The sequence below is a fragment of the Arvicanthis niloticus genome, chromosome 6 (assembly GCF_011762505.2).
Source record: "Arvicanthis niloticus isolate mArvNil1 chromosome 6, mArvNil1.pat.X, whole genome shotgun sequence".
Lineage (NCBI taxonomy): Eukaryota > Metazoa > Chordata > Mammalia > Rodentia > Muridae > Arvicanthis > Arvicanthis niloticus.
This window is the reverse complement of record NC_047663.1, coordinates 60,006,491-60,029,013: the sequence shown is the minus strand read 5'-3', so window position 1 is coordinate 60,029,013 and position 22,523 is coordinate 60,006,491. Positions and strand designations below refer to the sequence as shown.

General features: G+C 46.1%; 1 protein-coding gene across 11 annotated transcripts in view; it reads right to left on the bottom strand.

Annotated features, from left to right (window-relative positions):
- The window catches only part of Epn2 (epsin 2), a 64,508-nt gene extending 54,906 nt beyond the window's left edge, over nt 1-9,602 (bottom strand). For 5 of the 11 annotated variants that reach the window (XM_034505735.2, XM_034505738.2, XM_034505737.2 and 2 more), the window contains exon 1: nt 9,448-9,602. The gene's annotated coding sequence lies outside the window, so the exon portion shown is untranslated. Of the gene's footprint in view, nt 1-8,315; nt 9,186-9,447 lie in introns of those variants that run through there. The other 6 variants (XM_076936689.1, XM_076936686.1, XM_076936687.1 and 3 more) reach the window with 4 other exon arrangements.
- Nucleotides 9,603-22,523: the final 12,921 nt, after the last annotated feature.

Here is a 22,523-nt window from a genome sequence, read left to right as displayed (position 1 = left end):
ACAGCACTGCTCACTCACCATACCAAAAAACTGAAAACCATAGCTACCAGTTCAGCTTTACCTAGTTATTGCTGGAGCTGCCCAGCCACCCCTTCCGTCTTCCATTCTCCACTCAACCAGACACCATGTCTCCAGCCCTCTGCACACACAACACCATTAACTCTGCTACTCCTCTATCCCCCATAACTCTGTACTTTCAAGATCCAGATGGTTTTCAGATCGGTTCCTAATACTTTCTCTGACCCCTGATTCCATCAATGTCTAACACCACTTTTTACACTTGTCCATCTGCTGATACACCCTGGGCCAACATTATTTCTCACCCTGTCAGGAGCCAACATCTACAGACACCAAAACCTGCAAGCAGAGACTTAAATTTTACTAACTCATGTGTTCCAGACGAGTAAACACACAGTACATGTGTGCAATAAGCATCAATTAGGGGCATAAACTGAGCTACCATTTTGTCCACAACACCATAAATGACATGACATTCATTAAATACTAGGTTAAAAAAATTTTCTCTTGTTATTTTTGACTAGTAACATTAAATATCAAAGTTATGAACTCTTTAGTACAAACTTACTTTTAAAAACATGATTTTGCTGAGCATGGTGGCACACACACGTTTAATCCCTCCCTGCACTTGAGAGGCTGAAGCAAGAGGGTAACAAATTTTAGGCCAATCTAGACTATACATAATAAGACTTCACTGCAAACAGAAAAGAAGCAGAGGGGTGATAAAAAGAATTACAATTTACAATTTACATTTTGCAAATACTGGACTTAGAAAGATAGCTCAGTGGTTAAGGAACTGGTTGTTCTTCCAGAGGACCCAGGATCAATCCCCAGCACCCCATGACAGCTAGCTACAGCTCCAGGAGTTCTGATGCCCCCTTCTGGCTTCCAGTGGCACCAGGCAAGCACTTGATACATGGAATGCAAAGGCAGGCAAAACACCATGTAATATAAAATAAATCAAAAACAAATTTTGCAAATCTTGCCCGCTGAAATCATCCTAACAATCTGGAGTATGAAAAGGAACCCTTGATGGGGAGATAAGAACCGGCTTTACCTGCTCCTTGCCTGGGGCTCAGGTGGAAAGGATTACCCAACAGACCACAATCTCTCCTCCTCTACTTACTTTCTTTACCCTTTGCTCAAGTACCCACTTCTCCAAGGTAGTTTAGAGGCCATCTTCCTTCCTCTCCTCTGCTCCACCTTTCCTCTGTAGCCCATTCCTAGTGACTAAGAGAGCTCAAGACTCACTACTCTCAACTCCTTCACACACAGGCTCTCTTCTCTCTCCCAGTCCCTTGCATCTTTCAGGCCCTGGTGTTCCTAGAGGGTACCCTAAGCACAGGGCTCAGCTCTCCATACCCACATTAGAATTGTCTGGGCACTTCTAAAAATCTTTGGTCCCTTCGTGACTGGTCTGGGAAGAGGCCCCATTAGAAACTTTTTTTTTTTTTAAGCTTTCCAGACTTTATAACTTGTAGGTGTGCCAGGAGTAAGAGCTCCCGGGCATCAGATCCAAACTCCTTAGCCACAAATCACCCTCCTCAGCAACACAGAGCCAACACAGCCAACAATCAAGATGTATACACAAGGGCACCCACACCCAAACCCACCTCAGCAATTCATCCAGCTGCCCTTCCCATTTGTTTATAATGGTCCTTGTCCTTCGAGCCCCAGCTCAACCCTACTTTCTCCCTGATATCCACCCTGACGCTTCCAGATTTTTTTTTTTTTAAGCCGGGTGGTGGTGGCACACGCCTTTAATCCTAGCACTTGGGAGGCAGAGGCAGGTGGATTTCTGAGTTCGAGGCCAGCCTGGTCTACAGAGTGAGTTCCAGGACAGCCAGGACTACACAGAAAAACCCTGTCTCAAAAACAAACAAACAAACAAACAAAAACAAAAAAAAAAAAAACAGATTTTTTTTAAATTCTACCTTCTTAGACTCCTTAGAAAAATCAAAATTACAGTTCAACACACTGATGACTAATTTCCTCACAAATGTTAACTTTGTCCTCTCAGTCAAAGTGTGTCAGCAAGAAACATTTTATTCCCACTTATTGATCTGACCCTAGACCTCAAAGATCCTACCTACAATCACAAAACTGTCCTTCAAATGTCCATACCCTGTACCTCTCTGTTTATTTTGTCCTTATAGGGTGGGGTGGGGTGAGCTATTGTCATAGATATGACTTCAAAAATCAGACCAGTGTCAATCAGACTGAATTAAAGCACATTGCCAAGCCCTGCCCAATCTGAGAGCACTATCTGTGAAATGCCACTCTTAGGACTGCTGTGAGAAAACAGCAAAGTCACAGAAACACACAGCACACCTCAGGGTAAGGAGGAAAAGCAGTAAGTTTGACACAAGTAACTGTAAAATAAGAGCTACAGAGAGATGGCTCAGTGGATAAGAACACAGGCTAACATGTGGGCTTAAATCCCCAGACCCATGTGCAAAGCTCAGCATACAGCACACACCTATAACCCTGCACTGATGGGGAAAGCCAGGCAGACCAAGAGTCCACTGATCAGCCAGCCTAGCCAAATGACAAGCTCATGCTCAGTTAAGGATCCTTTATCAAGACAGCAGTTACAGCCGGGTGGTGGTGGCGCATGCCCAGCATTTGAGAGGCAGAGGTAGGTGGATTTCTGAGTTCGTAGGCCAGCCTGGTCTACAGAGTGAGTTCCAGAACTGCCACGGCTACATAGAGAAACCCTGTCTTGAAAGAAAAAAAGAAAAAAAGAAAAAAAAAAAAAAAGACAGCAGTTACAGAGCAACAAAGACACCTGGAAAGTCCTGCTCTGGCCTCCATACGCACTCCCACCAGAACTCACAGCATGTGCTTCACCAAAGCCACCCCATACACACATCATACATACACTATAGCCACCCACATACTAACATACACACACAACACACACTCAATAACAAAATACCACTCATTTACTGTGAAGCCTGGTACAGGTCGCCAAACCCTGAGTATTAGTTCTTTCAAAATGCAAGAGACATTGATGATAGGTGGAAAAGGGAAAATTTTTTCTCAAACTCTATAAACACCAAAGAATTCATTAACATGAGGACTGATGGTGACTAATGACCCTGAGGTGTTCTGCCCAGATAGACCAAAGACCAACAACCAACCACAACCTCCCCAAATTATATTCCTAAAAGGCCCAGAAAGTCATCACCATGCCAGCTGTGTAGAAATGCACCTGCTTTTCCAACAGGATAAAGGATTTACTGCCATTCTGAAGGTCACTTTCATCTCATGTAACTATCCTTAAAGAAAATGAACCCACTAACTCACACAGGTAAATGCTTGTATCCATGCTCCAAATCATAACAGAAAAAAAAAAAAAAATCAAAGTGAGAACAGTGCTCAGAGAACTCAAATTCCTTTCCAAATGCCACACTGCCATCTTCAGAGCAATTATTTAGAAGCATTCTGATTTCCTCTGCACAGCCAGCTAGTACTAGACACCTTACATGCCTTCTCTTTTTTTCAGTCCTCAGGCCAAGATTCCAAAGTCTAGTCCCTTGGCAGCATCAATAACATGCAGACATTAGTTTAAAACGCATGTTCTGTGGGCTGACAAGATAACTCAGGTGACACTTGCCACCAAGTCTGTCAACCTAAGTTATATCCCTGGGACCTAAACGACAGATGAGAACTGACTCCTACAAGTTGTCCTCTAACCTACACCTACACCTACACACACACACACACACACACTTACTTGATGGTGTGTGCACATACACTAGTTAAGTAAATAAACAAGTAATAGGGGCCACAGGGATGGCTTCACAGTTAAGGGTACCACTTAACGCTCTCCCAAAGGATCTGAATTTGGACCTCAGTACCCATCTCAGGGTGCTCACAACCACCTGTAACTCCAGCTCCATAGTATTCAATGTCCTCTTCTGGACACTGTCGTCACCCTCACCCACATACACAGACACAGATGCACTTATATAAATTTAAATGTGTATATATAAATATAAAATTATACACACTTGCCTTTAAAAGAATAATAATAGCTAACCCACTCAGAAGGCAGAGGCAGGTGGATCTTAGTTAAGAGGCCAGCCTAATCTACCCAATAAGTTCCAGGACAACCAAAACTACATGGTGAGACCCTACCTTAAAAAAGTAAAACAAAATTAGTAAAAAGTGTACTTTTTTAAAACTTGAATATGGCCGGGCAGTGGTGGTACACGCCTTTAATCCCAGCACTTGGGAGGCAGAGGCAGGTGGATTTCTGAGTTCCAGACCAGCCTGGTCTACAGAGTGAGTTCCAGGACAGCCAGGACTACACAGAGAAACCCTGTCTCTAAGCACCTAAAAAAAAAAAAAAAACCTTGAATATGCATTCTCAAGACTGGATATGTATGCTATATCCAGTGGTACAATGTCTTGTCGTTTAATCTCCAGCACCACAAAAACCAGAGCATGGTGGCACATGCCTATAATCTCAGCATTTAGGAAGCAGAGGCAAGAGATTTATAATTTCAAAGTCACCATTAATGACACAGTGAATTCAAGCCACCCTAAGCTTCACAAGAACCTATCCAAAGAAAGGGGGAGAGGGAGTGTTGTTAGGTTTTTCTACTGAATTGGAAACCCTGGGGTGGAGCCTGGCAACCAACTGAAACCAACCTCTAGGGAATCCTGATACACAGCAAGTTAGACTGGATGAGTGTCTTGTTGATCTTCCTTTTTTTTGTTTGTTTGTTTTTTTGAGACAGGGTTTCTCTGTGTAGCCCTGGCTGTCCTGGAACTCACTCTGTAGACCAGGTTGGTCTCGAACTCAGAAATCCACCTGCTTCTGGCTCCCCCAAGTGCTGGGATTAAAGGTGTGCGCCACCACTGCCCGGCCCTTGTTGGTCTTCCTTTAGAGGGTACAACAAATCAAGCACAATGATGGGTGGGCCCCACCTCACCCAACCAGGAGGCCCACTGGACCAGGCCCCATGCCCAGTTCCAAAGCAATGTGCCATGAGGCTGTGGCAGCCAAACTATGCCACTAGATTCTCTAAACCACTATGCTGCAGGATGAGAGAGATGTGACAATGACATTACCAAAGAAGGGTGAGAGCAGAGGAAGGATGCAGCCTGCATTCAAGTGATTAATTATAAATGCTTTTAAATTCACATCATGCATTAGCCCTGGATGGCCAGCCATCCCTCAGGAAGAGCTTTTCTCCATTTGTCAGCTGAGTTACATGACCAAAGCCTTAGAGTCCCTATGGACCAACTCTGTGCTGCCTTGAATAGAGAAAGCTGAGTTACCAATTCTTTCTCTAGAACACCCTTAAATGCAGTACACTACTTAAACTAGGATCCACAGGAAGAGAAACCAGGAACCCAGAAATGAAACTCAGTCCAGGACCCAGCAGTGCTGGGAGAGTTACCAGAAGAATCAATCCACTCTAGGGAAGCAGGGACCTCAAAGAAGCATGCCTTTTTTTTTTTTTCTTTAAATTCCAACCCTAAATAAAAACAAAACACTTATCATATAAATTAGCCCATTTAATTACTGACATTCAAATCACAGTTCTTCCACAGATCCTAAAGTCTGGAGAAAGCCAGAAACTTTAATGCATTTACAGATCCCAGCCTTTCAAGGGACCCATGGACCCAGTGTGAATACCATATTGAGTCTTGCAGCGTAACCCAGCAGATCAAGGAGTTTCCACTCACATGCAGGTTTCAATCCCAATCTTATGCTCTGATGAAAATGGTTCTGTTTTAAAGGCTACTAAAAGAGCATCAAGATTTTAGAATTCATGCTTCTCAATCATCAGACTGCTAGCAGATGTAGTCAAACATACCTCTCGATACAGTGGCTGAATACACATTTAGCCACAGACATGTTTCCTTGGACTTGTTTTTCTAAGTTTCTATTTTTAGGCATTATGAACAAACTAAGAAAATTCTAGGCCAGATGTAGTGGCATATACCTTTAATCTCAGTACTTGGGAGGCAGAAGCAGGTGGATCTGTCAGTCTGAGGCCAGCCTGAACTACAGGACTAACACTAACTGCTCTTCCAGAGGTCCTGAGTTCAATTTCCAGCAACCACAAGGTGGCTCAGAACCATCTATAATAGGATCTGATGCCCTCTCTGTCATACAGATATACAGAAAATAAACTTGGGAGTTGGAGAAATGGCTAAGTTAAGAGCATTTGCTGATCTTTCAGAGGATTCAAGATCAGTTCCCAGCATCCATGTCCAGAAACTTGTAGTATCCCACATTCTCTTCTGGCTTCTGAGAGCACTGTACCCATGTACACATAGAAACACACACAAATAATAATAAGCAATAATTTTTTTAATTAAGAGTGCTAGTCACAGTGATGAATGCCTTTAACCTCAGCACCAAGCTAACCTAGTCTACATACTGAATTCCAGGGCAACCAGAGCTACATAGCCAGTGAATGACTTATCAGAATGTTTGTTAGTTTTCAAAAACTCAATCACCTGAAGGGCTGGGTACATCTCAGTAGCAGAGTACTTTGCCTAGCATGTGTGAGGCTTTAAGTTCAATTCCCAACACTGCAGGGAAGAAAAAAAAGAAATCCACTGGACAGTCAATTCACAATACAGATGGCCAATAATAGTGGTTTAAGCCAGAGCAAGGTTAAACAGTGGAACTAGTGGTACAGAATCACAGAAACATCATCCTACTTATTACAGACTTGAGTACTATTGTATGTCACAGACTGAACTGAGCCTTGGAAAAGCAACAAAAAACAAGGCAACCACTGGCCTCAAAGATGTCACAGTCTCAAAATGCCCAGAATACCCTAACAGACTCTGTGTGGTGGGGAGGCTGGGAGAGTAGAGAAGAAGGGCCCAAAGATCGATAGCTGGCAAAGGCTTGACAGAGAGGCAAGTTTAAAGCCAAATACACTTAACCAGAAAACCAAGGACCAAGCATGATAGCCTGTGCCCTCTAATTCAATCCCTGCAGAAAGTGAGGCAGAAGAATCAAATTCCAGGCCAACCTGGGTTACACAGTGAGACTCTTTGGGGAATAAATTCTCTGAGTAAAGTCAGGGTCACTGGGAGCTCATGGCAGTCAATCACACCCTATCCACAAGACAGGAAAGCTCTGTACACAGTGGGCAATTGAATAAAATTCATTCTTTCCATGCTTTAGTCCAAAAAGAACTCCAAAGTTGCCACTATTAATGAAATTTAAAACTTCCTTTAACTTCTAGAAAAAAAAGAAAAACACCATTAAAATAAATCAGATTCTCTAAAACTTTTCAACTACTTTCACAGGACTCTTATCAGAATCTCCACTCTTGGGAAATCTATCCCTCATTATGAAAGATTACATAAGAGGCAGTCGTATTTCCACAGAGAGGTTCTGCAAAGGATGGGCCATTTTTCAAGACTACAAACACCGTGCCAGGTGTTATCACTCAGAAGTTTCAAACACCGGGGCTAGAGAGAATGCTAAGCAGTTAAGAGCACATACTTTTTTAAAGAACCAAAGCTCACTCCCCAGCACTCACATCAATCAGACAGCTCACAACGAAATGTACTCCAGCTACAGGGGATACGACACCCTCTTCTGCATTCAGAGGGCACCTACACTATACACTGCCCTCTCAGCCACACACACCTAATTTTTTTTTTTTAAAGTTTTCCATTTCTTTGTAACTCAGATGTTTGGCATTATACACCCCACAGGGAAAGGAAATCCAAATACCCCACAAAATTACTCAAACTCAACCCATGTGGTACAGTACTTTGCAATTAGTGTTTATGAAACAACAACCCAGTCACACAGTTACAGATAACTAGCCTGACTTTAAAACTAGGAAAACCAAACTTTAAAGTCACAAATGCAGCCTGGGTGTGGTGACCCACATCTTTAATATCTCCGCCCAAAGAGGCAGATGCAGGTGGATCTCTGTGCATTTAGGGCCAGACTAACTACCAAGTGAGACCCTCTCACAAAACAACAAAAGCAGACATACAAATACAAAATGAGACAGACCTACAGGTGTTTCCCCGACACAATCATTAATCACAAACACCCTTCAGAAGCAAGCAGTAGTTCCTCCGACGCACATTTAAATACAGATGAGAGCTTCATTACCAACAAAATATAGATGAAAAGCTTAATTACCAATGCAAAGGCGGATCACTGTGGATTTAGTATCTGCCGCTAACACTCTATATCTAGAGTTACTCTATATCTAGAGTTACGAGACCACAAAGTTCCCGTTAAGTCTTCATTATATTACATAATAATGGGGGCATCGATCATAGAAATTCACCTTTTTCAATCATTTCAACCCCATTTCAATCCCTTCTTCCACGGGGTATTTTCTTGAGTGTGCAAAAGAAAAATTCACACGTCTTATCTTTCCTTGCCCATTTTCTTGTGTGAATGTTAAAAATAACAGGAAAGCTATTTGGAGAAATCTTCAACGTTGAAGAAATCCTTAAGTGTTCTGGAGTTGGGGCTTCCAGCTGTGTCAGACACCCTATCCCTAGATGACCTTGGGCAAACTAACACATTTTGGGGCCTTAGTTCCCCTAGTCAAAAATCACAAGAATGGCTAAGTTCTATCTTTTCATAGACTTCAAATGCGTTCCCAAGGCAGCACTAAAGTAAAGAGGCCGCTGGGAAGGACTGAGGCCCGAGACCAAGGAACGGACTTAACACCGACCGACCTAGGGTTTCTAGGGAGCCCAGTCTGCTCCCCCTGCAAAACCACTGGGCCAACTTCAGGTTGCAAACAAAAACCTGTTGGCCCGGACTCCTCTAGGAATGGCCTGCCTCTCCCAACGCGCTCGGCTCGCGCTCCGACGGAGCGGGCCCACAGAAGAGCAAGGGTCTCCCGGAAGAGGCCGACCCCACGCGCGGCTCGCCCACTCGGACTCGCCCAACAGGGCCGCCAGGTCTCTGCCATCCCACGCGGAACAAAAGGCAGCTGGAGCCTGGCTTCGCCGCCCCCGTCCCCGCTGTGCCGTGGAGTGGGGGCCGGGTAGGAGAATCCAGTCCCGGGGGCAAGAAAGACGTAGGTAAGGGGACCCCTTCCCCCGGTCCCCGGAGGGAGGCCGGCAGGCTCGGACCCAGGTCAAGGGGTGAGCCGGGGGAAGAGCACGTTCTGGGGAGGGGCGGGGTTGTTCCAAACTGAAGGCTCCGGAGCTGAGGTGTGAGGCGAGGACAGGAGCCGAAGCCGGGAGGCAGACGTCCTCTCTCTCTCTCCGAGCGGCCTCAGGTGGGGCGGGGCCTGGCTGAGCAGTCCAGCCGGGTGGGGTCCGGCTGGCCGCACGGTGCACGCCCCGGCCGACGAGGGGGAAGCCGGTGCTCTAGGGGCGTCCACGCACTGGAGAGAAGGTCCGCGCCCCGCCCCGACTCCCGAGCCACCACTACGCCAAAACCCGCGAGTCCCGGCTTACCTCCGTTCCTGGCCAGCGCGAGTGCAAGGCTGCAGCCGCCGGTGACGCTGGAGAGGCGGGAGCGACCCGAGCCCGTGCAGCGTTTGACACCCACACGCCAGCCAACATGGCGGCCGAGAGGGGGCGCGCCGGCAGCGAGCGCGCGCGCGCAAGCCCCTCCCTCCGAGTGCTGAGGCTCCTCCCCACACCCACTGGCTCCGCCCTTCCTAGCTGCTAGGCCCCGCCTCCAATCCGGTCCGCTCCTCCCACATACGCCCCCAAGGTCTCCTCTAAATAGCTTCTGCTACCACACAAACCTAAACAAATTTATGAAGCCCTAACTCAGAGCCCTCTACCTCCCCTCTACTTCAACAATTCCCCAAGGGCATACATAACTACCTTAACGTTCAATCCATGCTCCTCCCTTAAATCCTCAAGCTCAGAACCCTGCCTAGCTTGCTCAGAACCATGGCCTCTTAGTCTTTTCACTTGCACGTGAAAAAAATGATGTGAAGCAGAGACAGGAAGGAGGCCAGGTGCCGGACAGCGTTGATTTATTTAGCTACAAGTGCTAAAGTGCAAAGTTCACTTCATGAAGATTTACTTATGCTTATTTCAGATTTGTGTGCTTTTTGTTTTGGTTTGGGTTTTTTTTTGGGGGGGGGGGGTCGAGACAGGGTTTCTCTGTGTAGCCTTGGCTGTCCTGGAACTCACTCTGTAGACCAGGCTGGCCTCGAACTCAGAAATCTGCCTGCCTCTGCCTCCCAAGTGCTGGGATTAAAGGCGTGCCCAACCACTGCCCGGCTTGTGTGCTTTTCTGTGTGTGCATATCAATAAAAATGTTGAATCTAGAACTTTGGCAGCCCAACTGGTTGAACCCTTGGCTCCTGGGTCTCCCATAATTCATCAGGACCCAGGGATTTAGCCACCCAACTGCAAGCCTGCAGTCTCACTCTTATACATCCAACAAAAGCTATGTAGGGCCACATGCCAAGCTATGTGGGGACAGGCCAGAGATGAGAGCAGAGCCTTATACAGGAAGGCAAGCAGGGCCCTGCCTTCCCTAAGGGAGGATCTCAGAAGGGTAAGAACTGAAGGCTAGACCCCAAAGCTGATAGCAGAGAGCCCTCATAACAGGGTCTAAAATGTGAATCAGGACTCAAGAGGAGGGTACAGGGGACTATTTCAGTTGTTTGAATATTCTTGGCCCGGTGAGTGACACTATTAGGAGAAGTGGCCTTGTTGGCAGAAGTGTGTCACTGTGTGGGTGGGCTTTGAGACCCATCTCCCAGCTGCCTGGAAGACACTCTTCTGTTGAGATGTAAAACTGTCAGCAGATCGAGCCTGGACTGTGCCCTGCTTCCTGCCATGATGATAATGGACCGAATCTCTGAACCTGTAAGCCAGCTCCAATTAAATGTTGTTCTTGTAAGAGTTGCCTTGGTCATGGTGTCTCTTCACAATGATGGGAACCCTAAGACACCTGCTGTTACCAGTCTGTGCCCAAAATTTTCATTCTGCCTTTGCTCACTGAAGGAGAGTTTGCAGGTATTTGTAATTCTCAGAACCACAAATACATTTTTCCTATAAAGAACTCACAGATTCACATGAAAAAAAGTCACATGGGTCTGAAAAGCAGGGAATCTAGAGCCCTTTTCTCTGCCCACAATATAATAAAGCTGGAGGCCACCCCCAACACATTTGCAAGCTCATGTGGTTACTTTTCTTTTGAAAGTCTAACTTGAGAACATTCTGGATGCTGGAAGCCCTGACCCATAATTCACTGCTACAGTGTGTCCCTGGATTAATGAATGAAATCACACATGTACCGGCTTTGCCATGAGAACCCTAGTTCCATTTTGAACTGGCCCATCAGGTAGGGGGAAATGTAGCTGAGATTTCTCCACTCCTTATCACAAAGAAACAGCCAACTCTCCTATAACAAAAGACTAGTTAACAAGAGTGAGCAAAATATAGCTGATTCAAAGAACCAGAGAAAACTGACGGACTGCCTATATGTGTTCATTTGATGAAGAATGAAGGCCATAGAGAAATGTGATTAGACAGAACGGGGTGGCTCTGATGTAAGAGAGGAGACCAGAAAGCTTTGCCTGTTCTGATCTTAGCTTCCCTTTATGGCATGCCTTTCTAGATACGTGCAGAACCCATTCTGAATGCAAGGTCTAGTGACCTACAGGCTACCTCAGAGAACTTCTCCATAGCCGACACAGAAAGATTGTCTGGGCTTCATGGCCTGCTTTGGTGGAGAAGTGTTGTAGTTTCCATGGCTCGTCTTGAGGGATGAAAGGGCTTATGACATAGAAAGGCAGGAAAGGGTCAGGAAGAGACTTTGCCAGCAACACTTTTCTAATGTCCTTCAGTTGAAAGTACTCTGCACGTTAAATGACAACGTTTGGGATGTCACTTCTAAGCCCCACAAACCTCATTATGGAGAATGGAGCTTAGAGGAGAACAGAACTGTCTTGAAATGATGATGCCCTGCACCGTTTACAACTCCAGACTGCCAGTGACAGCAGCCTGGCAAGGGTGGAGACAGCTCCATACTCTGGAACAGCCTGAAAGATTCTCCTCAGAGGCTTCCACTGAGGTGAAGCTGAGACACAAGAGAAAGGGCAAGTTCTGAGAATAAAGGGAAAAGAAGAGCCCTTCACTCCAGAGTCTGGATGAAATCTTTTGCCAGCTAAAGTTCCACCACAATTAGGATTAACTAATAACATTTACTATGAAATTTCACAACATAAAGTATTTATTTTAAGAAATATTTTTGCCGGGCAGTGGTGGCACATGCCTTTAATCCCAGCACTTGGGAGGCAGAGGCAGGCGGATTTCTGAGTTTGAGGCCAGCCTGGTCTTACAGAGGGAGTTCCAGGACAGCCAGGGCTACACAGAGAAACCCCTATCTCAAAAAAAAAGAAAAAAAAAATCAAATACAAGTGTCAAATAAGGCTGGGCGTGGTGGTGCACACCTTTAATTCCAAGCAGAATTTCCAAGCAGAAGCAAGTGGACCTCTGTAAGTTTGAGGTCTGTGTAGTGAGTTCCAAGCCACCAAGGTTATATCATGAGACCTTGTCTGGGAAGAAAAAGAGAAAGAGAGAAAAATTAGAAAATGTTAACATAATAATACACCAAGCTTAATCCCTGAATGAATATGACCTGGGTCTGGGCTAATACTTCTCCCAAACATTGTTTACAATGGAGATAAAATCTGCCTAGCTTCCTGCCTCTCAGGGATCTTCCTTATCAATGGCAACCCCATCTGATACTCCACAGAAACCATCCTAAGAGTTCATTCTAATTCTTCAGCAACTTTGGAAGACAAATAGTTTCAAAACGGACCAAAAGGGTTCATAAGGTTATTGCAACAATTAGTCCAGCACTCAGGAGGCAGAGCCAGGGGGATGTCTGAGTGCAAGGCTAGCCTGGTCTACAGAGTGAGTTAGTAGGCAGCTAAGGCTACACAGAGAAACCCTATCTATTTAAAAAAACAAACAAAAACCAAAGAAAATGAATTCCCCACATTTTACACTCTCAGGTATGTCTTAGTTTCTTCCAGAGTGTCTCTTCCTCTTTTAACCTCATGCTTAAATTAAAATCTATATTAAAATCTCTTTTAGGGAGTGAAAAGTGATTAGTAGCTAACAATGCATACATAAATTCCCAACACCCACATCAGACATCAGCAACCACCTATAACTCCAGCTCCACAGGGCCCAATGCCTCTGGCACACACAGACACATAACTAAACATAAATCTTTTAAAAATCTCTTTCAATAACTAACTCTAACTCTGCTTCACATTGTCTTGTCCAAGGGTGTGGTTTTGTTTTGTTTATTTGTTAGTTTGTTTTGGAGAAGGGGCCTCACTACATAGATATGACTGTCCTGGAACTCACCTTGTAGACCAGACTGGCCTTGAACTCATGGAGGTCGTTCTGGAATTAAAGGCATGCTCCACCACACCCAGCCAAGGCTTATCTGAATCAAGGTTCCTAAAAGATCAAGGGAATGTCTCCAATTGCTGGAGGTGACAAAACAGACTGTCACCTCCATCACTGCCAACTCTGAACCCAGGATTTTTCACAGCAGAAAATAATTTGAGGCTGAGCCGGTGTGAAACAGAGTTGGAGTTCATGAAGAAGCAGCTTGTTTTGTCTTGTTTTGTTTTGAGACAGGTGCTCTTTATAAAGTCCTGGCTGGCCTGGAACTCTATTGTTAGGTCTCAGAAACTGGGACTTATACTGAGGTGGACATTAACATATGAAAGAGGATGCTGGCCAGCTCTGCCAGCATCTCTCAGTACCTGTGGCTCCTCCCAGCTCTTTACCACCCTGCCCCCTATCTCAAACCAGTCCTTCCCAGAGCTGGACTTCCACTCAGCTCCCCCAAGCCAGATTCCTACATAACTTGGCCATTTTGACTACTGTGGCTTGGCCTGAGCCTCCTCTCCCTCCCCTCCCATTTCTCATGTTATGGTCCAGTTTGGTTGGCTGACGGTGTTCATCGTAGATTCTTCCCTCTGTCTGCTTTCTCCCTTATATTTGATAGAATAAAAGTCTTCTCCATACTTTAGGCATAGTCCTGTCCTTTTATTCATTGTTTTTCGTTCAACTGTATACACTAGGCTGGCCTCAAATTCAGAGCTTTGCCTGCTTTTGCCTCTGCCTCCTAAACGCTGGAATTAAAGGTGTATGCTACTATGCCTAGAGACAATCCTGTGCCAATGAAGGATCTAGGATATCTACCAGACTTTCGAATGAAGGGCTTATTTTTCCAGTCTTTCTATCCAGTCTCAGGATGAACTATAAAACATTACTGGTATGCCAGGCAGTGGTGGCACACGCCTTTAATCCCAGCACTTGGGAGGCAGAGGCAGGTGAATTTCTGAGTTCGAGGCCAGCCTGGTCTTACAGAGGGAGTTCCAGGACAGCCAGGGCTACAGAGAAACCTGTCTTGAAAACAACAACAACAAAAACTGAGAAAAAAATTTTTTAAATGTCCTCCAAAAGGAGGGGCATGGTGACCCACACCTTTGAGCCTTTAATTCCATCATTACTCAGGAGGTAGAGGGCAGGGAATTGAACAAAGACCTTGCCTCACACAAATGAAGCCCTACTCTCTGTCTGTCTAGTCTGTATAAACATCATAGTCCATGCTTATACAAGCCAAGAGGTGTGGGACGATAAGATGTCAGCTGGTGCTACAATCACAAGAGACCATGGTCACATACGAGGTGTGGCTGATGGAACAGTTGAGGCAAGATGGCTGCATGGTCACACACACACACACACACACACACACACACACACACACACGTGGAGTGGTGCTCTGTCTCTGTGTGTGTGCCCTACCGCTTGAATCTTCCAGAACTGTGTGTCAGAGCTTTTCAGTACCAGTGCAGTAAGAAGGAATGCCTTGCTTTTCTTGTCTTTTCCCCCTCAGTCTTGGATATAGAACCCAGATCCTGGCACATGCCTAAGCAAGTAAGTAGTCCAGAGCCACACGCCGGCCTCTACTCCCGTGTTCTTTTTTTTTTTTTAAGGTTCATTTATTTATTTTATGTATATGAGTACACTGTCTCTCTCTTCATACACACCAGAAGAGGGCATCAGATCCCATTACAGATGGTTGTGTGTCACCATGTGGTTGCTGGGAATTGAACTCAGGACTTCTGGAAGGGCAGTCAGTGCTCTTAACCACTGAGCCATCTCTCCAGCCCTACTCCCTTGTTCTTAATGCTTTGGGGTAGTTCAAAGTCCCATGGGACAAAGGTGTCTTCTGCATCCTCTTCCTAGAAGCAGCATTGCCTACCACCATCCAGTTTGTCTTCCCTCTCCTGTGCAGATGTGTTCTTGAGGTAAGTTTCTCAAGAACAGTTCCAGCCATGCCTGTGGTACAAGTCTGTATCCCCAGCATTTAAGAGCCCAGCTCAAGACCTGCCTGGGTACTCTGGTGAATCCTTGTCCCAAAGTGAGAGAGAGAGAGAGAGAGAGAGAGAGAGAGAGAGAGAGAGAGAGAGAGAAATAAAGCTCAGTTGTAGGAAAGGTCCTAGGCACTGAGGCAGAGAAGCATAGAGAACAAAGCATCGATCCAGGGCTCTACTGGGTTTAGGTTCATACCATTCCAGTTCCCAGTTCCTTGTGACAAAGTGACTGGACAGTCTAGCTCTTTTGCCTGTAACACACACACACACACCCCACCCGCCCCCACACAATTGTCCAAATAATGCATCTAGCAACCTCAAACCCCCACCTAACGTCAGGCTACAAGTACACCTCTCTGTAACCAACAGCGTAAGTCTTTCCACCCATAACAGTAGTTAACCTTAGACAGTTTCTATTCAAATATGTTCCCAATGTAAATGTATCCAGTATAAAACATAGAAAGACCTATTGGGCCTGAGCTAGTTGTGATAGATGTGCTACAAGGCAAAACTATGTCCTTGTGTAAACTTTTTGGGTTTTTACTGTTTTATGAATCTACATAATTGGGAATACATAGGATTAAACTTGGATGTATCATGGAAAGGAATTCAGTAGGAACAATGAAAAAAAGAGAAACACAAATTTCACCCTTTGGCCTCCTCACTCCTTCTTCTTTTGAACCTCATAAGAGGAAGTCCCTTGAATAACCTCACCCAGGAGGCCCACCATCAGTCTTGACAGTATATTCCTCTTTTAATTTGCACAATAATGTCTGAGCTTGCTTCTTTTGCAAATCAGTGTGAGCCCTTATTTTCAAAGACCAAGAACCTGAAAACACCTGACCTTGATTCCTGCCCAGGAGGAAGAAACAATTCCATGGTCCTTGCTAGGCAGGAGCTTATATTAGTTTTTAAACCCAAAGGTAGGATCTATGCTAGCAACCAAGGACAGCTTGTGTGCCATCAGCCAACCTCTTACCCACATGAGGGTCCTCCATCGGGTTAACTGTAGCATCTATTCACTGTGTCAAGAATAGTGGCGGGGTGGTGATAATCCCAGCACTGGAGAGACAGAGGCAGTCAGATCTCTGGGAGTTTAAGGCTAGTTTGGTCTACATAGTGAATTCTAGGACAGCCAGAACTACACAGTGAGACCATGTCTCAAAACAAATAGAAAAACAACCAAGAAAGAATTTACTTGTCAAATCTCACTTCTGAGGTACTGAAGCTGTCTGGGATAGGGTGATCTTCCCCAGCCTTGCCTGAGCTGCTCCATTTCTTTTCACAAACCCCTCTCTTTCTTTCTCTCACTTATATTGTTCAGAGAGAGGTGTACGTGCACAGGTGGGGCTCTGAGGAGGTGAGGCCCATTGTTTGGACAGGGATGATGTTGAATAGTGCATATTCCCCTCTCCCACTGGTAACTAGAGTCAGAATCAATTTCTGTTCCTCCAGACCTAAGAACTTTACCTGATGTCTTCCACTGTGGTTTAATTGTGCACTAACAGCAGTTCTCCCAGTACCGTGGCTCAGTCACACCCTTCATGAAAGAAGGCGAACTGTGCTAACCCTCTGCTCCTGCTCATGCCTCCCTTTCTTGTTGAGACGGAATCAGCTCAGAATACTCACTGAACTCATGCTTGAATCAAGGCCCTTCCACCCATTTTTATACGCAGTAACAAATCACTTCCTGCTTGTTTAAAAAAAAAAATGTAGAGAGAAAAACTTGCCACCAGGCTGGGAACTGTCCCCAGTAGTCTGATGGCTCCTAGCCTGCATCACAGTCTATGCCAGCATCAGCTGATCATTTGGAACAAAATGTCCAAATCAAGACTGGGATGCGTTCTCTGGATGTGTGGTCTCCAGAGTCATGGTCCAAATCCTAGCTCTGCCTCTAAAGAGTTGACGTTACCTCCCTCACGGCCTACACTTTCTAGCTAGCTCAGTAGAGCTAACAGTCATAACATTACTATCTTAAGACTTCTGCCAGGGTCTCATGAGAGGGGTCAGGTCAGAATGCTTCCACATTCTGTTTCCTCAATTTCTTGTCTGAGCCTCATTTTTCTCAGCCCCCCCCCCCCCAAAAAAAAGGATAGAAGATTCAAAGATTCCTGCTACATTTGCATTACCCATTAGACAAGAGACTTCTATTACTCCTAAGATTTGAAAGTGTATACAAGGAAATGTTGTGTGACCTTTGGGGCTGTCCCAACCATACAGTGCTGCTTTGAGGATAGCCCCATAATCCTAATCCCCAGAAAAGCAGGAGAAGCCACCAGGACCCTGAAACAGGCCCTGCCCAAATGTTCTCACACAGGCCAAGTAGGAAGAAGCCAGACAGGCAACTGCACCTTGTCACTGGTGGGAAAAGGGATCTGTGGAGTAGGCTGGAGAAACTATTCCTTCTTTCCTGCCTTCTCATTTGGAAGCTGTCCCCTTGTCTAGACACAACCCATATGCAGCCGTTGAAAACACAGTTCCTAGCAAGGAGGAGTCTGCTGTGTGACTGGGATTGGGTCACTGTTACTCTCTGAGCTTTGAGCTGCCTTTTGCCTCTGCTGAGTGAGGGGCAAACTGCTAACTCAGAGTAACAGGGAGTTGCCTAGAGGGCTACACTCTATGCATAGGAAGCAGCTTGGGGCCAGGCTGTCAGAGCTCAACATCAGCAGGGTGATCTAGAAGTCTGGACACCTGTAGTCAGCTCTCCTCTGCCCTTGCTTCTTACTTTGCAGGACTGAGGCCACAGATCATCTCTGAGCCTTCAGAAGTGACACAAACTTAATTATAGAAAAGTCAAGATGTAACAATCCAGAAAGGCAGAAGACCAGGGCGCTATAGAATAGGAGAATGCAAATTAAGCCACAGGCAGAAATATCCCCCAATCTTTTGTTCTCTGTGGGGGGGGGGGGGGAGGTGAAGCAGGAGAATCAGAAATCAGAGTTCAAGGTCATCCTTGGCTGGCTAAACAGAAAGTTCAAAGCTAGCCTCAGCCCTGTCTTAAAGACAAAGAAAAGCAAGTTAAAAATACACAGCAACGATCACTAATAATTTGTATAAATGTGCTTAGCTGAGAGGCTCTGAGCAAAAAGATGACAAATCGCACTCCCATTTTTTCCATCTGGGCTGCTAAGCACAAGCCTCCTACACACCAGGCAAAGGCAGAAGGGCAGGTTAACCAGCTGGCACCTGTCAACCCCCATGTCAGTCTTGCTTTCATGGCTCTATAGCTATCCATTGCACAGATGGGGAAACTGAGCTCCAGCATGGAACAGGACTGCTCTCTGACTCATCTGCTAGTCCTGTTCTTCAGGCATCTCACACCACAGTTTCTTAAGCATCTTTGGCCCCTGAGTTGTCTGCCCATGGCCATTTTTGAACATGCATGTGTGCAGCCCCGCTCCCCCACACCCCTTCTCATGTTTGCTCTGGCCAATGCTGACAGGATTGGGGATCAGGAGTCACCCTACCCTGGGGACCTTCTCTGGCTCCTCATCCTGCTAACCCCCATCCCCTAGATGGGACCATCCTAGTTGGGTTGTAATCTGTGTGACTCTTTTTATTTACTTAATGGTTCTGACTTGTGTGAAGTCCTGGCTGCAGACAGCAATACCTGGGTACACCTGTTGGATCCCAGACAGCAATGCCTGTTGGGCCAAGAGAGGAGAGACCAGATACCCCAGTAGAGCTGGTCCCTAAGTTGTGGTTGAGTGGTTGAATATAGTGGGGGTGGGGGGCTGGGGCTATACCTGGTATCTAGTGAGACATCCAGGCTCCAGGCTTAGTCCAAGCTTGTAGGTGTAAGGTGATCAGAGATAGGTTTGGGAGGGAGCAGAAGTTGGCCTTCCCGTGATCCCCTGCCAGCCAGGGACACAACTCCCAACGCTATAGTAAGAAAACCAAAGCTCATAGTGCATCTGGGCACTCTGAATTGAGAGAAAGCCTTGGCTTCTGTTTCTCAGAAATGGAAACAAGGTCTGCACATGCATGGCTAGGGGTGGTGGAGCTGAGAAGCTCAAACCATGTACTAGAAATGACTCCAAACAGCTGACTCCACAAGGCCCATGGTGGTAAAGAATCACCGCCTGGGGCTGGGTAGGGTTGTATGTGCCCATACTCCTAGTACTAGAGATGCTGAGGCAGGAGGATGGAGCCTAGCCTACCATTATGTGACAAAACTTTTCCTGGGAGGATGCCACATAAGAGTCTATTCACCACAGACAGGGAGCTCATAACAGGCCAGAGTACAGATAGCACCAACATCTGAGTTTCACTGGGGTTACTGTAGTGTGACAAGACTTTTCCTGGGGAAACACAGCACACATAGCTATTCACCCCAGATAAGGAACCCACACAGACCAAAGTACAGATACCACCAAAGTCCAGTTTGGTGAACCAATGAGGTTTGTTTTTTTTATTTTTTTGTTTTTTGTTTTTTTCGAGACAGGGTTTCTCTGTATAGCCCTGGCTGTCCTGGAACTCACTCTGTAGACCAGGCTGGCCTACGAACTCAGAAATCCACCTCCCTCTGCCTCCTAAGTGCTGGGATTAAAGGCGTGCTCCACCACCGCCAGGCTGAACCAATGAGTTTTAATGGGGTTACTTATAGGAATATGGGTGAAGGGTTACTTTCAGGAGCAGAAATGACTCAAAGACAGCTGCACCACCAAAGCCTACCCTAGCACAGCAATAGTTCACAAAATTGGAAATTTAGAGCACACTGCACAGCCTCCAGGCAGCTCAATAGGTTGGAGAGTGTCCTTTCCAGGTACTTCAGTTGGTCTGAGCTTCTTCCAGACCAACTCCTTTTCAGCTTGTCTTGTCTTTGAGGGTATCCTAGCTTTAAAAGCTTCCTTTGCCAGGGAGGGGCCTAGTGCATCTTGTCAGTTTCAGGAACTTCCTGAGGAGATTTGAGGGGTTTACTTTCCAGTTTAAAGAGTACCCCTGCTGAACTGAATGTTTCAATCTTGGAGGAAATTGTTACACAACACCTATGTACTAGCATGATCCTGCCTCAAAAACATCCATCAAGGGCTAAAGCTATGGTTCTATACTCAAGGGCTGCTATTCTTGAGGAAGACTTAAAAATTTGCTTCTCAGCCCCCAAATCTGGCTGCCACAACCACCTGTAACTTTAGCTCCAGGGGTCTGACTCCTTCTTCTAGGCTCCTGCAAATGGAGTTACAAACAGTTGTAACCTGCCATGTGGGTGCTGGGAACCCAAGTCCTCTGGAAGAGTAGCCAATCAGTGCTCTTAACCACTAAGCCATCTCTCCAGCTCTCTACACTTCTTAATTTTAAAAATGATTAGCTGGGAAATGGTGGTGCACACTTTTAAACCCAGCATTTGGAGGCAGAGGCAGGCGGATTTCTGAGTCTGAGGTCAGCCTGGTCTACAGAGTGAATTCCAGGACAGCCAGAGCTATACAGAGAAACCCTGTCTCAAAAACAAACAAACAAACAAACAAAAATGACTGGGTATATGTTTTAATTTATATGTGTGGATGTCTTGCCTGCATGCATGTATATGTACTATATGCATGCTCTGTGTCTAAAAGGTCAGAAGAGGTCATCAGATTCCTTACACTGGAGTTAAGGAGACGTTTGTGAACTACAGTGAAAACCCCAGGTCATTTTGCAAGAGCAACAAGTGCTTTTAACTGCTGAGCCATCTCTCCAGCCCCAAATACATCTTTTTAAAAATTCTCACCATCTGTTTTATAGCAAGAAAGTTTCCCTCTCTGCCCCCATCCCCCATCTTCTGCTTTACACATTGAATCTCCCCCTGATATCCTTTCCTGTTCCCTCTGTCCTTCCCTCAGATTCTATTCACTTCAACTCAACCTCAGGGCAGGGCTCACGAAAACGGTGCCCCAGACTAGCCTTAGTGTTACAACATCCCTCATCCCTGGCAGCATGTCATAGCCTTATTCTTCTGTGAACAACTAACCAGGCCTGACCCTGCCTAGTCTCTGAGATCAGGTACACCCTGGTTAGCTTAGGGAAATGTCCCCAGAGCCAGTCAGGGAGACTCAGTCAGGGTCTGGTGAAGCAATGTTTGAAGCACAGGCAGACATCCAGCTGCCTAGAGGAAGAGTGGTTCCCCTGGGCTTTGTGGACTGGGCAGCATCCCACTTCTCACTCTGCCAGTCTTGGCTACCAGCCATGGGGGATGCAGATCTGACTTCTATTTCTGAGAAACAGAGCCAGGGCTTCCCCTCAGCTCACCCCACACACCATGTTCTTGAAAACCTGAGTCACGGCCACCTTGTCTGAGTCAGCCTGGCTAGGGTTCCAGTCTCCATACCCACCCCTACCAGCCACCACACCCTATACCCAGAGGAAGTCTGCAAACCTCTGTTCATAAATGACATGTCGGTGTAAAAGTGCCAGCCTTAAGGAGTGACTCAACAGTGGCGAGGGGGGAGGGGTCCCTCCCTCCCACATGGAGTCACAGTACTACAACCAGGACCAACAGCATTGTTTACCCAGAGACCAAAGACCACCACAGCAGCCCTGCTCCTTAGCACTGCCAGGCCTCTACAGTAGGTACATGCCTACTCCTGGGTAGGGTTTGAGGAGAAGGCTTTTATTATAGGCATGAGGGAGAGAACACAAGGAAAGACATCTGGAAGAGTCTGGAGCAGAGAGAGGAAGTAATAGACTAGACAGGGCCAGAAGACCAAACTGAGTCATGAGGAGACAGAGATAGGGAACAGCGAGAGAGAAAGAGGAGAGAAAGAAAGAGGAGAGAGCAAAGAGAGAGGTGGCAAGAGAGGGGACCAAAAGAGCACATGGCCAAAATGGCCGGGTTATATAGGAATGAGAAGCTGGGGGAGGGGAGACCTGTGAGCAGAAGGTTAGCTAGCAGGGGGGTGAGAATTGCTGAGTGGAGCCACAGCTACTGAGTGAGCCTGGAGGCCAACAGACACTTTGGTATGCTAACAGGCATCACAGGTAGCCATTTGTCCCAAGTTTCTTTTGGACCTGACAATGCCATCCTGCTTCAGAGCAATAAAGGAGAAAATTGTGTCATGGGAAATTGAAGTCACTCATTTCTGGTCATGAGATGGCCAGTAAACTGGAGATAGAAACCTAAAGACCAGGCTGGAGAGATGGCTCAGTGGTTAAGAGCACTAACTGCTCTTCCAGAGGCCC